We start from the raw sequence: 14,253 nt of genomic DNA on the forward strand, positions 1-14,253 counted from the left end.
GGGCCCGGCTCCAAGGCACGATAAATCCCCCACCCCCCGCGACCACCCCCCCCCCGCTCCTCTCATCCGCACGCCCGGGCCTCGGGCCGGCGGGCAGGGGCAGAACCCAGCCCCTCGGGGCGTTCCGCGGCGGGTACCGACGGCAGCGCGGCCGCGGCAGGACGGGGACGGGCTCGGGCTCCCCGCCAGCACCGCTGCCCCACGGCCGCAAACGTGCGCCGCGAACAGCGCCGCTGCCCGGCTTGCCAGCTCAGCAAGAGGCACCTCGCTGCAGCTCAGAGCGGTCTAGCTAAAGCCCTAGCTCAGGCCAGCGAGCGCGGCACATGCGGCGCTGCTAAGACACCAGACAAGGTAGCCACCGACTCATGCAAGTTCAGCCACCTGAAACTTTCCCCCTCCAGGCTGCAAAATCGGCTGCAACAGCTGATGGAACACTCGCAAGCATCATGCTCTACCCATGGCCATGCGCTCAGCCCGACCGCTGCCCCTGCTACACCTACCCGCGCGCTCAGCCCGGCCGCTGCCCCGCTATCCCACCCGCCCGCTCAGCTCAGGCACCGCCACAAACTGCAGGTGGGAACAGAAACGTTTCCAGAGCCGAGTGAAATTCTGAGAGCTAAAATATTCCTAGAGCTGAAATACTGAAGCAATCTCAGATGTTTACAGCCTTGTGCCGTTCCTACAAGTATGGCAGAACTCCCCTTTCAGGCCTGGAGTCCAGATTTAGTCATCCATGCAATATTTACAAAGGTTCACAAACTTCAGGTATCTTAAAGTGCCTAGATCCACCTCACGGTATTCAGGTGAATACTAAAATTAATACTTGCTACTGGAAGGACTGACAGAAGAATGATATAAACTCAAGACTCACTTCTAAGACAGTGAGCAGTGAGAAGGCCTCAGCCGGCATACGGTTCAGTTTGGCCAACTAAAGGGTGGGGGGAGAAAGAGAACAGGAACTATCAGAGCTCTAGCAAACTCATCCAGGGAGAACTGAGCTAAACAGCATTTAAACTAAAGAGACGGCAGACAGGAAACATAACAGTCCCCAAGAACTGTAGGAAGTTACCACAAAAAGAAAGGAATTATTTGTTCTGCATGCACATTAGACAACTAAAAGAGGTAAGCAGGCTTAAAATCCATCAAGAGACACTGCTTTATATATTAGGAAAAGCAAGGCTAGCTTGGTACTGGCAGAGATTTCCCTGGGAGAGCATAGCATTTTGGGAACACACGTGCATTGGGTTGCAGAAACAAATGACTGAAGACAGCTGCCCAGATAGTAAACAGCCTCTGTTTACTTTGACCATTTCTTGGGCTCCAGGACACAGGCTGAAATCGAAAGGCTAGCTGAAATGTTTCCATAGCCACATAAGAGACAGCTGGAAAATAACAATTCTGAAACAGCCACTCAAGATGTGCTGTTTCCTCCACTTCAGTACAAAACTAATAAATAAGATAAAACCTTTTTGCATACAAGTGCATATAAAGCTCTAGTTCCCATTACAGTGCTTGATACAAGTTTTTTACTTTTTGAATTCTACAGAAGCTTAAAAAAAAAATTCTGTGGGCTAGAAGTAAGCACAGGTGGTTTCATTCTAGCAAAACTGGTTATGAGGGTCGAAAAAAACCCGGTGAAGAACATTCACATATTCACAAGTAGTCATTAGACTACAGCATACAAGAAGCTTGGAGTTCATAATGGCTTATCTGTACAGGAACATTCAGAAGAGCTGAGGCGTATCAGTTACAGTGTAGACTGAAATACACTGGATCTTTATGCAGAGGAAGTGGTCCCAGGCAGATGCAAACTGACTTTAGATCACAGGCAGCTTTAGGCCTGAATGAGAAACCCCACTTGAGAATAAAGCTGCAGTTTAAATGAATACATATTGAGCCTAATTGCTTTGCTTTAACTTCTCTGGATGCCCTCCTAATGACAAGTCCTCTGCTTTTAATTAACTCTGCTTTTCATATGAATACGCCAGTCAAGCACATACCATGATTCTGAGAGGGCAACCTTGCTGGAAAGAAACAAACCTGCAAAAACAAGCCACAGAAACATAAGGCTAGAAGAAAGTGTCTCTCCTCCATGTCTCCTTCGTCCTTGGTTTCATAACAAGCAATGCAGTTCCCTCCAACTCCAGGTTTCTGCTTACTTGGCCTACAGTATTTTGGCAACCGCCATTTGGCTTAGATTTCAAATCACTGATTAATCTCCTCATTTCTTCACTTCAGAAGCCCTTCCTACAGGGCCTTCAAAAGGCAAGTGAATTATCTCTCTGCCACAGCCGCACCTTTCACAATCACACTTTTGTCCCACACATCACCAGAAGAATTCTTAAATCCTCACTTTACAATAGACAATGAAGTAAAACATTGCATAATGCTACAAACCCCTCCCCCCCTCAGCCTCTGGGGTTTAAGAATCCAAAGGATAAAGGTACTCATGCAGCATGGCCAGGGATGAAAGCAGCACCTAGTTAAAAGGTTACCTTATTTTTGGTAAGCTGCGATGGCAGGATGTGTAGTTCTAGGTCACCAGCAGCTGTATCAGCATACAGATGATCTAGAATTGCTCTCTACCCTGCAGACAGTACAGTAGCAGCAGCTCCTGAGGGTAGAGAAGAAATTTAGAAAATATTCATACAGCCATGCTGGAAGAGGTCCTTCCCAGCCAAGAACACAGCTGGTGTGCTGAACACCCCAGAACTGACCAAAAAGGAATTATCAGCTGGGCTTTTGGGATATGGGATGTTTGGGGTTGCTTGGTTGGTCTGTTTTTTTGTTTTGGTTTTGTTGTGGTTTGGTTTTTTTGTGGTTTTTTTTGTTTTGTTTTGTTCTAAAGAAGGTAAATAATCTTCAATGGAAGACAATCTAAAAACATAAAAACATTTAAATATTTGATCAACTACCATCCTGTAACCTGTGGTCCAGATTTGGAAGCATCCTTTTGTACATTTGCAGTCATTACACAATCTGCGTAAGAGAGACTCTGGAATGAAAGGGCGAAGCTAACACGTCCAAAGTTCATTGCCATCTTAGGTGTTTTGTTAGCTTGCTTGTAGAAAATGCCCATTAATGATTGAAGGAGGAAAAAGGTGAGGAAAGCAATCAGTGGTTTGACTAGAGTTTAATTTAAGCAGATGCACTAAATATCTGTGCACTTACAGAGTCTAAAGGACACTCACTTGTCTTCAGCAGCCTTAAAAGGCAGTACTTCAGCAGTTATAATTTAACCCTTCATGTGAAAGGCAGAAAGAGTGAGGCTTGTCAAGTGCTGTTTGACCACATTAAGCAGCTTCGCTATACTTTCTCTGAGATTTGTGTGAAAGGAAATAAGATTTGTATTGTTTGCAGCTTAAGCAATTTTCTCCAAGATGCCAACAAAGTACTACCAACTCCCCTGGTGTCGCCACGGCTATGCTGACAGGGAACTCAGCCGACTTTGTTTGGGGAGATGCAGATCTAGAGACAGAACTACCTCCCCCCACCCAGTCTGTCTGGTCTGTCACTGCCAACGTGCAGCCTGTCCGCACCGCCATCTTCTGAAGAGGTCCCAGAACATGGGCAAGACCTGAAGTAGGTGTTCAGGTGAACTGTATCGCTAGTCTAACCACTGCCTGACACATTGTTCAGCTGCGTACTTTCAAATGGCAATTCGTAAACCAGTTTTCTATGCTAGTCTTCATATCTATAAATATGTAACAAAATAAACATCACATGCGAACCTTCTGCAAAACTTGTAACAAAAGAAACATAGCAGTCATTCAGGTTGAAAAATTATCATCTATAATCCCTTTTTTCACGTTTACACAACTGAAAGTGGTTTTTTTTTGTTCCTACACTACCATTATAGGTAATGAGGGCATGGAAAGATTACAGGAAAATGTTATCTAAGAAAAGAAATTTCATCTTGCTTCTCGTTTACATATTCCTGCTATGCAACACAATCAACTAATGTAGTTGCAAGGAATGGTTTTTAAGATTTCAGAAGGAAACTTGCCTAGTGAAAGTTTGTTGTAACCAACTAGCTAACTATGTCAATTTTTATATAATGTAATCTTCTCAGTCTGACGTATTTATTTGCATTCTCTAAACTGATACAGTAACTATTTGGGTTTGTTAAATAATGTTGTTTTACATATTAGAACATTAAGGAAAAACCACAATAATTTAAGGCTGTTTTAAAAATCACATATACAGCTGAAACACAATAGTGCACATGAAATGATAATTAAGTGCTGGCAGCATGAAGCGCATCTTCTAAGAGTGTGAAATGGAAATAAAATCAGTGCTGCATCGCCAAGGAAAGAAATTTGTCATTTCCATTTTTCTAGAACATCCACTTTCAGGCAATATAAAGCAGCACATTTTTATTATGGCATAGGTCTTTCATGACCTCTAGGTTCACCACAAATTCATCAAGATCAATGCCATTATAGACCACAAGTGCTATTTTTACTGAGATACATTTTTCTGTTGTTCAACCCCATCTTCCCATGTAGCATTGATCTTGTTAAGCATCCCTTGGAGTAAAGCTAATACCCAGTTAAGAGGGTGCATATTATACTAGGATAGCTCAGAATGCACTCACTGTTTTTGGGAAAGGATCCAATTCTCTTTACAGATTGGAAGAAGATGCCTTACAGAAGAAAGGCAAGGGTCAGAGCCATCCTATATAGGAGTGAATCTTGTATATTTAAGTATGTAACCTAACAAGTATGTATGGTTACATTAGAGAACCAGACATCAGTGAAAATACCAGCATATTAAAGAAATCACAACACAATCAAATCACTTTTGCAGAAAATAACTTAATTGAAAACTTAATCCAGTATCTTTCCTCTTTCTACATGTCGCACCTCTTTGAGCTGTTGCCTATCGGGGAAAAAACACTTTGCTTAACTAGGAAGGCGGCAGACTGGTTTATGCCACCTCTGCTTTTTTGTCTTTCATCAGGAATAACAGATCTCTTCTCAAAGTTTTATTTTGTATTAGCTTCATGCTTTAAAAGGCTACCACAACAACCTTTATTAAAGAATATGATGCAAATTGTTTAAACACATTTTTACTTTCAGCAATGGATGGACAGAAAATAGAGAAGAACCAGATCCTTAGTACTGCCAAAAAGCAGCATGAACTAGAACAAAGCAAGTACCAGAGCGTTCCCTCAAGTACCATGCCACAAACTCCTGGGTGAAGGCTGTAGTAATCAGTGCTGTGGCAGAGGGCACGGTGAGGTGGCAAAAAAGCATTAAAGAGCATCCTTAAAGAAAATAATGACTCATTTGTTAGACAGAACTATCTCCAGCTTCTGCCTGTTGAGCACATGACACGGAGAGGGCTGTTACCAACCACATCACACGCCTGCTGATTTCCCAGTGGGACTCAGATCGTACAATACTGTGTCAGTTGGATGTTCTAGAAATCCTCAGTTCCCCTCCAGCGAACAGCTCTCAGTCTTTGTAAAGACTATGTAAAATAGGCTTTGCAAACACGGGCCAAGTAGATGTCTTCAACTCCAGAGCAAAAAGATGACCATCTCAGCACACCAAAGGCAAGTATTTTTGTTGAGGTGATCACCAGGTAGAGCATGAATACTGGAGATGGCTCCTCTGAAGTGGTGTTTGCTTATTCCCCACTGACAATTCATCTACTTCTTACCAGTAGAAAATGCCGAAGTTTAATGGCACACATTTACCAGAGCAGAAAGTAGCACAATGCATTCCTGTGAGGCTGCAGAGTACAGCCATACCCTTTCATCTTGCTTGAGTATTAAGTTCATTTAATAGAGGCGAGCCAGCTTTTCCCTCACTTATTTAACTACATTAAAATACTGAGGAAGGCATATTTTCTGTCAATGAAATGGAGAGGCTAATAGTAGCCATGTGAAACAGCCAGCTACCTAAATTCATCTCAGTGCAATCTCATTTCAACGCAAACATTGCCAATTTTTTTTCTGTATAACACAGTTCTGCCAGTTAAGATGTAGTCTTTTTTCCAGCAGTGTCCTCAGCCTAGTCTCAGGTCTTCATAGGCTGAGATCACGATTCCAAATAACACTGCATTTTTGTAGTTATGCATCAATCTGTTGGCAACACAGCACATGCTAAAGGAGTTCACAGTTTATCTCTGTATGTCTGTAAAAAAGCCTCTGTATGTCCCCAAAAGCCTACATATTTTAATTTTGTACTGCCGAGACAAACTCAGTGAGCGGAGGGACAAAGGGGAAAGGAAGATTCCACAATGGAAGAGGTTTATTTTAAGCCTATGTTAAGCTGCCACCAGGGCTTCTCTAAATATAGATTTGTCCACTGTAAACACCCTTAGTCTGCATTTAGTGCAGACACACGCAGTGTTACTCAGCAATGGCAAGCAGGCTTTACATTCACACCCAGGTCCACAATAATTCTCAATCACAACCGATTCCTGAAGAAATAGCTTGTAAGTGGGTTTTTCCATCCAAAGAGAAACGTTAACCAAGAAAAGCTTACCTCTTCCTGTTGGTATCATGCCTTTGTCATTTAAAGTCTCAAGATGAGAAGCAAGCTCATCAAGGGGCTGTAGCTTTCAGGACCAACTCTCCAATTGACCATGGTTTGCAAAGGACAGGCAAGCAGGGGCTGCACAGACACGTTCCTTGAGCTTCTGCAGCGGCTCACATGTGACAAGGCAGGAAACAGCCTGCACTGGGCAGGTGTGGGTCATTGTTCTGCCACTCAGAAATCCTGGCATCTGTACCATGGCTTCCTGCTAACTCCTGTCCTCCACTTGTTAATGCTTGCTCTGCCTCCGAATCATTAATCCTTGTATTCTGCAACATAAATGCTGCACTATACAAAACCATCCATCACAAGTAGGGGTAATCTCACCACATCTGCAAAGAGCTTGGACAGTTTACCATCCATAAATTAAAGTATACTTGCTCTGACAACTATAACATAAATATATGCGGTGTGTTCTACCACTGCAATGTGATACTCTCTCCAAGTTTATGTGTATCATCCCCCCCCAGAGAAGAGAATTGGAAACCATTTTCTGTTTACTGATCATTTGAGCTTCCTTACTAAAAAAGTAAAAATGTGAAAAAGTACATCTCCATTGAAACAACTCAGGGACTCCTCTGTAACTTCCCTGTAAACCAGACATAAATGTAGAACTGTACCTGTGTTAAACTTCATTTGCATTTTGGGTTTTGCCATTTAAAGAGTATATGGCAAAGATCGCCAGCTGAGAGGATCAGGATGCTGCATTTCAGTAAGCTATCAGCCCAAGATCTGCCAGTACTGCGCTCTTGTGCTGACCTGGAGTCAGAGTTGTGCAGGGTCAGCATTTGGGATGGTTCCAAACCACAGTGTAAAAGCTGAACCTAAAGGGCTTTTCATCTCTGACATACATCACCTACCAACTAAAATATGTAACAAGATCTATCTTTGAAATTTACTTTGAAGTGGAATATTCCAGCTTGTCCAGCAATCATTACAGCAAGTAGTGGAACAACTAGAAAAATTAGAAACCCAAATGGTCAGTAGAATACACGCGTGTTACATACTCATCCCTGTCCTGAAAATCAGCTGAAGAAGGTTTCTTCTCAGCACTGAAAATGACACTTCCAATGCAACACCTCCACATAGCAAGTGCTATCCAAAGCCCTACAGTACTGCTCTATCACTTTTTGAGCATCAGGATTTTGTTTACTTTCCATTGCCATTGCCTGTGGCTTTTTCCCACTTGAGGAAGAGTCCAGACACCTGCCACAAATAATGCTCCTCATGGCCATGCTGGGACATCTTAACAGTCTTATGGAGCACCTGCTGCCTACTACAAATTAGACATCAGGTGCCTACTGTTAGCAGCAGCGAGATCATGTGGGAATGCCATAATCATTCAGATGATCAGCTCTCCATAACTGCTATCAATGTTTAGAAACATTCATTCACTTTCGAACAAGGCAGAAAAAGTTTCTTTATAGCACTTGAGTTCTGGACAGTTGGTGTTCTCCGTATTCCACAAGGAATGCTTGTAAAACTTACTGGTATGACAGGCCAAAAAGCTGCATATGAATGAGGTATAAGAGAACACCCCACACCCCCACAACCCCCAAGAATACAAAGCACTGAGCACATGTCTTGTGTGCTGGTTTCCTTTAACCTACAAAATTTCTGGGCTAAGAAACAGTGGAAGAAGCAGTCTGTGCATCACGCGTATGAGCAAGGCACCAAACGGCAAACTGTCTACCAGTGTTTCAGACTAGGCAATCCCACCTTGACAGTGAGATCAGGAGAGACAAATGCTAAATCACCAGCTTACTGACTTCAATCTCAGAAACCCCAGTGCCATTACGTACATAAATAAAGCTCCAAGTGATTGATTGAGATGGCATTCAGACAATGTCCCTGGAGAACACTGACGTGAAGTACACTCTAGCAGGCCTACATGGGTCTACCTTGGATATTTTGTAGCATGTTCATGTTCAGTCTAAATTCATTTGGAGAGTTTCTGGCTAGAGATCGCTTTGATCCTCTTGCCCCTTACAATAGCTATTGAAACCTGAAAAGCTTTTGCCTGAATAGTTAGAAATTAGACCACTTCTCACATCTAAGATACAGAGTGAAGCCTCTACCTTGAATTCACAAAGCTCTGGAGGTGATTTTTTTTTTTTTTCCCCAGAGCAAACTCATGTACTAAAGACAAAGAATGAGCAGGAATCTAGAATGCTTCCTGAAAGGAAGCAGTCCTACCTTGAGCTGTGGGATTGCACAAGTCAGACCCATGAGTACAACATGAGACTGAAGGTCAAGCCAAGGTTCTGCAATGGGCTACAATTTAGGTAGGAGCAGGTTGGGCTTGGAGAGAGCTCTTTGGATTCTTCCCTACGGTTAGGGATGAATCTTGCCTTAGAAAAGGGTTGTTTCTCCACTGATTCATGTGGCTGAGTATTAGGTAATGAGAAGTTCTTCAGAAGAGCCATAATATCTGCAAGGATATTAAAAGGATTTGAGTCAGACAAGCAAAAAAGTGTTCATTTGACAAAAAGAAAAGCTATCCTTATTTGGCTATACTTATTTTTGTGTTTTGGAAATAGACAAGACATTGGAGAGAGTTTATTTAAAATATTTCTGCACAGGCTTGGAACTTATTTTTAACACACAAAGCATTCCTATACCGTTAATAGATGTGCAAACCGACACAGGACTTTCCTCTTCAATTTTCCTCCTTATTGCTGTCCCCCCCCCCCCGCCTCCATATAGTCATTAAAATAAGTCTCTTATCATTTGCCCAAGAGGTCAATTGGCACACACTTCATAAAAAGTAGACAGCATCTTAAATACAGGGCCAGGGTCTTCACAGAAAATGCCATTGCTTCAAACTGCAGAAACATATTTTTTTTAATACTATTTTATATATTCTCCACTAAAGAGAATAATATTAGAGCACATTTACCCTAGTTAAAATTGAGTTGAAGTAAAACAGGTAAGAAGAGGTGAATTCTAAATATCAACAGGTCAACAGTGAATTAAAGCTGCATTTGCAGAAAATAATTATTTTCCTTAAAAGCCAGTTTTCTGCTTTAGGGTAGGCTGACAAACCACCTTAAGTTTCTCCACTGCAGAGATGGAAAACATCCTTAATGGCTTCCCTTAACCTACCTTTGAAGTGCTGCAGCAATTATGTAACTGCTCTGGAAACAGAGGAGGCACAGCCAGCAGCCCTGCCTCCCAGCAGAGCACTTGGGAGGGGAAAACAAACAAAAAAGTCTTTGCTGAGACTTCCCCCCACCTCAGCCTTAGGCCAACTTGGATAGGAAAGCTGTAGCAAGTGTCAGGCTTTTATAGTCTGTTCTATTTTTGAGGATTTGTTGTGGAGGAAGAAAGTGAAGCCTGAGCATCATGTGGGCAACTTTAATATGAGGGCAAAAATGCCGAGAGAACAGTGCCCTGGCTCCTTTTACCCCTGCGGGAATAATGTTGCTGTGCCTTTCATTGAACCCTGAGATCTGAGGCTTGGAGGAAGTGTTCAGTTTACAAATAACTGCAAAATTCTCAGAAAGATGTAGAAGATGTCAAAGCTAATTTTAAAGCCCGCTTATCCATTTGGAATTTGCAACCAAATTCAGTTCTCATTTCTGCTTGTCTAAGTCAAAAATAACCTCACTTTAGTGATTTCATCAGTGCGAAGAACAGCAGCCACAATATCTAGGTAAGAGCCAATTTCAGCCCTCAACACATCCAAGTATTTTGGAGAACTGATCAAAGGTTCATTGACATTTGCTGAATTACATCTTAAAAGGTTCCTTGCATTAATACCTTTTAAAGAAGATCAGATGGCAATTCATAAATGCAAATGGCAGTGCTGCAAAAAAGCAAACCATTACAAAATCTTCTTTCCAAAACAGTTTTAAAAACAGGAATTTGGAACATAGGAAATAACCGAAAAGCATGTGAGAATATGGAAGTTGTACTGTCAGCAGTAGATGAGACTACTATAGCATGACAGCTAAGTTTGGCAGGTTCATTATCAGCTGTAAATTACAGAACAATTGTATAATTAAAGAAAAAACCTAAAATACCCTTCTGCAGCGGTAAAGGCAAGATGCCGCAGCAACTATAGGAAATTGCTAAAATGCAAGTATGGACCAAAGAGCAAGATTTGCAAGAGAAGCGAGTAGCAGGCAAATAAACCTGGCAGCATGTTAATGACAAAAATCCCCCAAACAAACAAAAAATAAAACATCCAGAACCAACCAAACTGAACAACGAAGGCAAGAAGTTTCATTATACCACGCACACAAAAAAAGCCAAACCAGGCTACAGTTTTGGCTGCTTGTGCCAGTATAAGCTACTCAAGATGCACATTTTGTAGCCTGAAAGATTATCTCAGCCACAATCAGTTCTATCAGTGTATCATTTATTCAGCATTTAATGGCTTGACCTAGTAAATCTTCAGCAAAACTTGAGCACATTTTATTACTGCCACGAGGCATTCTGACTCTGATCAATTAAACATTAGGACCCTCTGGGAAATAAACTAGCTTACTTAATACAGTTTTCTTCCAGGAGGTAACCCGGGAGAATGGACCTTCTTACATTTAACAGAAACCTGAAACTGTGAGGAAGTTTCAGAATCAGAATATTCCAAATATTTCAAAAGAACAGAGTTCTGTAAAGATTGAGTAAAGTGGAAGTGTTTGGAAAAAACAAGCTACTTAGCAAACGTACCAAAATCTGGTCCATGTCTTGTTAGAAAACAAGCTGGATTTCCCCCTCACTCAGTTATTAGGCAATGCAAAGGCAAGTATTCTGTTCACATAATGCCCTCTTCACCCTTCTTATTCCCTTGGTGCTTCCAAACTGTTTTCATGTATTGCTCATGACAATTCGTTTCACTATGCAAATCAACATTCTGTAAAACAGAAGGTGGTTAAGTTAAGCTGTTAAACACCAGAACAGAAACAAAGTCTCTCCTTGCCTGACAGTCCTGCCCTGGAAACAGTGGTCCGTATTGAATGTTAAAATTTTGAAGTGTAAAAAAACCTTTCAGGGGTTCTTGCTTTCAATAGACAAGGCAGATGGTGCTCACAGAAGGAAATTATTTCCATGTTTTTCTTTCCATTTTCCTTCTGTACGTCTCTCCCCGTGGACCCTTTGCACATAAAGATAGGAACAAGCCTGAATCAGTTTAACTCTGAAAGGAAAGCCTATCACAAGCAGTCGCCACGCTGGTCTCCAGCTTGCGCGCTGGCAGTGCTGAAAACATGCCATAGCATTCAATCCAAAATGGGTTTGGTTTTGCTTTTGTCTTACAGATCAGGCAGATAGGTAGAGCTAAGATAGGTAGTGGATGTGGCAGGACATTGGTGATATTTCTAACCACATTTGCACATGCACAGAGATTCCCCCAGTAACATCTCTTCAGAAAAAACCCCAATCACTATGCTCCAGACAAGCTTAGCAGGGTTATCGCTGTTAAGAGACCATGTTTTCCCCAAGAATCTAGGTAAGATTCAGGCTGAAATTATAGTTAAACCTGAATTTCAGTTAGGTGGATTCCTAAAATACACCATAAAATAGAAGTAAAACTTTTATTATGCAATCTCGACTCACAGAAACTGTTCTTACAGTACACCAACCCTTGAACTAGGGAACTTGCCCTGGAGCTGGAGCAAGGCCACAACATTCCCGGAGCATCTCTGGGAAGCTCTTGGGGTGTTTCAGCTAAAAAAAATAGGTTTCCCTCTTAATTCACATATTAATTTCAGCTACACAGAGTCTCTCTATATATACACTTCATAGTAGGAGATGCTTTAGTCTATACAGAATTTTTTTTAAAGAAAATTAACGACTTTTCACAATACTAAACAGTTAACTTGAAAACCCTTAATTATCTTCAGGAACAAACAGCATTAAAATTGTCCTTAATTAAACACTCAAGACAACAGCCAGACTAATCCTTGAATTTTTTAATAGCATGAGGAATGCAGTAAGTTTTAACAAGTTTAATTCCTTAGTATGTTGTCACAGCTAACACTTGTTTCGGAAGGAAAATAAATAAAACTTACGACTGTTACAGTTCACTAAATCTGCTGCAAAAATCTCTGTGCAGGAAAAGTGAAGAGACGATTCTAACATTATACAGAAATATGTCCTGACAAGCAAAAGCAAAACAAAAGTGTATTAAGTTTAAAACCCTTAGTAATTTTAACCACTCATCCACAGAAACTCACTTTGTTTTTTTCACACTAGCTACCTTTTATGTGAAAATTAAGATTTTGTGGATTTGATCATATTTAAGAACTTCAATTTCTCTACTGCCAAGACTGTGCTGTATTTTTTTTATTTATATTGGGGCCTCAATAATTGATAATTAGTTCAAGAGGTAGACCTAGATCTACAAGACATGCAACAGCAGAAGAGTCACCCCAAAACACTCTGCGAATCTTTTCTTCCCCCATTTGCTCAAGTATACACAGATACATAAATTATAGCCTATTGCAGGTAAAGAAGGGTGCTTCATTGTCAAGGGTCATATGCAGCCTTTAACATCTCAGAAACAATATCCTGGCTCCTGTACTGCCACTTCCAGGAGCTTTCAGCCCTTTGGGGTAATCTATCATCCCAGAAGTTCCCACCAGGGCTCCTTCCCTCCCTTTCCCTACTTCTCCGTCTGGCACTGCCCTCTACTCTCCTGCCTGCTCCTAGCTTTCCAGCAAGTAAATCTCTCCAAAGTTCATCCAGCCCTCAGTTCCCTGATCTAACGAGTTTGCTTTGATACTTTCCGGTGCCAACACCACTGCCTAAGAGAAACCACCTCTATTACTGTTACTCAGCTTAGGGCTGTTCACAGCCCATACAGAGTTGTTTTTGTAGACCTAGCTAAGCAGGGAGGAAAGGGCGAGTGAAAAGGTATTTGAATACTGGACCTATTTTCTCTCTGCCCCTTTATTAGCCTCAAACACCACCCCTCCCTTTCAAGCAGGTCCATCTATTCTCCTTCTGCTCACCATGGCAGCACAACACTAACATCCTCCTTCAATCGCTTATCAGCATCACATAAAGACACATTTTTAGATACAGGATTTGGTCCAGCGCCATTTTCAAATCACCAGGTGCTTTCTTTGGCCATTATGGCATTTTAATTTGATTCTTAGATTTTAGGGTAATCAGGCGACTGTGTTGTGGCAGAGCTGGAGAGCACAGCCCACAGGAAACTGCTGCTGAGCTGGCCTTTTCTCTGCAAATTCCTGCTGTTTCAGGTCCTGCAGACTGAATGCTGCCAACAGCCGGGGCCGGGGGCTCCAGCCCTTACAGTACCCAGCCTGGTGGCCTACCAGCATGGCTGTTTGCTGAGCTGAGAGCTGCAAAGCCACCTCAGCCTATGCTCCCTGCATGCTCCAGCTCCCACACCTTATTCTGAACTTGGCTACAAGGGTGGAGGAAGGCTCTGACACTGCTCTCCAAATGGCCTCTGCAGCTCCGGAGCCACCCTGGGGGACACGAGCCACCTGAAGGCTCAGGAGGTCCTGAAGATATCAGTCTACTTGGGGTAACTAATCACGGTTCAACTGTCCCGGTGCAGGCAGGTATACAGAAAGGGGAATAACAATACCCAGGTGGCAGTTATTACAAATAAAAGTAACCATCCGACCCTTTTCGTATGGAAACAACTGCAAAAATTCATACACAAATGATCCAAAACAACCTGCCTTATTTGGTGATGCAGATTAGCAATTCTGCATATTCTAAAGAAAGT

Source organism: Falco peregrinus, chromosome 1 (assembly GCF_023634155.1).
Source record: "Falco peregrinus isolate bFalPer1 chromosome 1, bFalPer1.pri, whole genome shotgun sequence".
Taxonomy (NCBI): domain Eukaryota; kingdom Metazoa; phylum Chordata; class Aves; order Falconiformes; family Falconidae; genus Falco; species Falco peregrinus.